Consider the following 3288-nt stretch of genomic DNA (forward strand, 5'->3'; position numbering starts at 1 on the left):
TCTTAATTCAAATAATTTTTTCTAGAAATTGTTTTTGTATCAGTAGCGAGTATAAACAAAACATATTGTGTAATTTATAATGTACAGTGAACAACTGATTTTGATATCTGAACTCTTCATCAGTTTATATTAAAAAAGCCATAAATGCACACCTGTACTCTGTATTTTTCACTGTCAAGTGTATTAAAATGAACTAGAACTCACTAGATTGTCCGTTTCTTTGAACACCGAGTACAGTAATGTGATGCAAGAAAGAAGAAATGGTCTAATTTTACCATGTGGTTATGGAATCAATCGTAAACCAGACCAAAACCTGAGTCAGTAGAGTTGAGACACACCTGAATGTCCATTAGAAATGACTCATAGGTACAGTAGTGTGCAGGAAGACGTAGTACTTCAAAACCGGTGGAAGACTTTGGAAGATTGCTGTTGACCACTTCCACAGTCATTTCTCGGCAAGACTTCCCATCCTGTCCAAAACTTGATGAGGGCTTTTTGTTGTGCACAAGATGCTGCAACAGAAGATTGTTTTAAACTATAATGACATCCTATATTCATTATTTTGAATCTTTTATGGAGAAATACCATAAAGATGACCACTTACATACAGGGCACCAGACATTTTTGCCCCACTCAAATTGCTGTTGTAGCTTTTATAGATATTTTTATGTTAACAAAGCTAAAAGTAGTCTACATACAATTCTAGTGCAACTGATAATGCCACCACTCTTATGTATTGCATGGAGCAAATAACAAAACAAAATTATACTATAGCGTAGAGCTGGGCGATAGAACGATAACGATATGTATTGCGAAATAACTTTTTCTCAATAGAAAAATTAAACTATTGCGATAGACCTCACCGCTCTTGTCCTTTTTATAAAAAAATAAATAAAAATAAATATCATGATATGAAAAAATCTCATATCGCCCAGCTCTACTATAGTGTACTTTGTTAATGACCCAAGATCACTGGACTGTATGTAATTTACCAAAGTATAATCAGAGAAAACCAATGGCAAAATACCTATCGCAGCAGACTTACCATTTTCAATGAAGGACTGAAGGTAACCTGCCACTCTGCATTTATCCTCGAGAGCATTCCTCTTCTTCCTCATCTTCATCTTCTGTGGCAGGCCACAGTCATTTTATAGCTTTACTTATCTTGTAGTCTTAAGAGCATCAGCAACATTAGGTGTATTTTTATTAAATGTAACCCAGCTGTTCAACTAACCCACGCATACAAAACAGTATATTGGTGTTTTGTGTCAACAATTAATGTTCATCCTTCATAAATTAACCAAATACCTTTACTATTCAGATGTTAAAAGATGTGACCTGACCTTACCTCACAACAGGGAGCAGTCTCTGATTCCCTTGGTAAGAAAGGAGGAATGATGTCTGATCTTTCTGTCAGAAGCGGCCATACCATGGTTTCCTTAAGCCCTTTCCTCAGCTGCTTGACTTGACGACTTGTTTGTGTTATGACCTACAACGGTGAGACCAAACCAAAACTGAAGTTGGAGTCTGTAAAGTGACACACACTTTAAATGTTAAATATTTAAAGAACATCCACTGTACTAGTAAAAGCATTTTCAAATTATACCCACTTACAAAATCACTACGTTGAACTAAAATTGCTTTCTTTTCTTTCACATAGATTACTTGTCTTCCATATTAGCACAGAAGATAAGCCACTTTAAAACAGTCATGAATAACTATTACCTACAACAATGTAAATAGTAATACAGACATTAACCCAGAAGACAATTATTTTCTCTTACCTAATTTATAGAAATCTTTGCTATGATAAAAAACAGTATTAAAAAAAATCTGTGACTAAACTGATTAAAAAGCTCATTTTTGCCAGACAGACAGACTAACCAAGCAATAATAACATATCGTTACTTACCCTGAACAGCGTTTCGTGGAGTGGAGCTAGCTGTGATAGCGTTAGCATTTGCTAACGTTAACACTGTGCGGTTGTGATGAGAACTTGGACCAGGGACCACGTCATCTCCAGTACACTGCTGCAATACGCAGACTGAGGTGAAGACGTTCAATCTAAGCGGTTAGCAAGTTCTCTGAGTAACTCAGAAACGGACTTGTTTCCTGCAGCCATGCCCTTCACAAGAATTGATACACCTGTAACGTTATTCGCGCCCAGTGTTTTGCATTTGTCGGTGCCTTAAGTTTATTTTGAGCTGCATACTGCCGCCAGCTGCATAGGAGATGCATTGCACCATTAAACCTAAATCGACAATTCATGTGCTATTACTTATGTCTGAGTAAAGGAGCAACCAATCACACAACTGGCTCCGCCCTGTCTTTCTTGATTGACAGACAAAGTCATTCTGCTGAAAAGTCGCATTATGAAATAAATAGACCATCGGGAAAAACGGGATTTTGAAATAAAGACTGACTTTGAAAAAAGGTCATTTTGGACTAAAAACGGCTGGAAATAAATAAAATGCCTCAGGAATAATCTCTGTTATTGTGAAAAATAATGACCATGAAATAATATTTCACATGTTACGTTTCGGTGTGTCAGTGTTTTGTTTTTGCATGACTTATGTATTTCCTGCTTTACTTTGAAAGTCTGTGTTATCTTAGTGTGTTCAGTTTACATTTTCCCTGTCTCGTCAGTTCTAATTTGCCCCAGCTGTGTTTCCCTCCTGTGGTCCAGTTCCTGATTGCTCCCTCTATGTATTTAAACCCTGTGTTTCAGTGTGTCATGGTCGCGATCTCCCCCGTGTTGTAAATAGTTTGGTGGTTTGTTGTAAATAAATAGTCTGTTGTAAATAGTTGTGAATGGTAGTGATGGGCAGATGAAGCCCCATGAAGCACTGAAGCTTTTCATCCAATTGGTTCACCCCAACGCGAAGCTTCATGAAGCTTCATTTGCTCTAGCAGGACACCTACTGGACGTAAAAATAATAGCTGGCATGAATTTGAAGAGTGTGGCATTTTGCACACAGCCTGTAAATGTCAACAACAAAAGGAGTGTGTAAAACATGTATATTGTAGTGATGCAGTATACTGTGTATATTTATAGTGGCAGTATGGGAAATGATTATTTGGAAATGCTTAAAATGGAAATGATCATTTACTGTGAGGTGAGGTGTGGTTGGGGTGTGGACAGTGGTTGTGCTTTTGTAACGTTGAGGTATGGACAGCTACACACTGAGGCTTTGAGCCTCAGTCCTGCCTGTTCACATTTTATTCTGTAAAAACTAAATTTTCACTGCTTTTATGGCCTTTTTAGTGGGGAGAACATAGCTAGGATTT

The 3288-nt window shown here is 37.3% G+C and overlaps 1 long non-coding RNA gene across 3 annotated transcripts; it reads right to left on the bottom strand.

Annotated features, from left to right (window-relative positions):
• Positions 1 to 374: 374 nt before the first annotated feature.
• On the bottom strand, positions 375 to 2453 carry LOC308400714. 3 transcript variants are annotated; one of them, XR_013972403.1, is made up of 4 exons: positions 1913 to 2453; positions 1349 to 1527; positions 1046 to 1127; positions 375 to 512 (listed from the first exon to the last, which is right to left on the bottom strand). It is a non-coding gene; the product is annotated as an uncharacterized lncRNA (long non-coding RNA). The 3 variants fall into 3 exon arrangements; XR_013972404.1 differs by having other exon boundaries at positions 1349 to 1489; positions 1913 to 2451; XR_013972405.1 differs by lacking the exon at positions 1046 to 1127 and having other exon boundaries at positions 377 to 512; positions 1913 to 2450.
• Between the last annotated feature and the right edge of the window lie 835 nt (positions 2454 to 3288).

The sequence above is a fragment of the Rhamphochromis sp. 'chilingali' genome (assembly GCF_963969265.1).
Source record: "Rhamphochromis sp. 'chilingali' genome assembly, chromosome: 8".
Classification (NCBI taxonomy): domain Eukaryota; kingdom Metazoa; phylum Chordata; class Actinopteri; order Cichliformes; family Cichlidae; genus Rhamphochromis; species Rhamphochromis sp. 'chilingali'.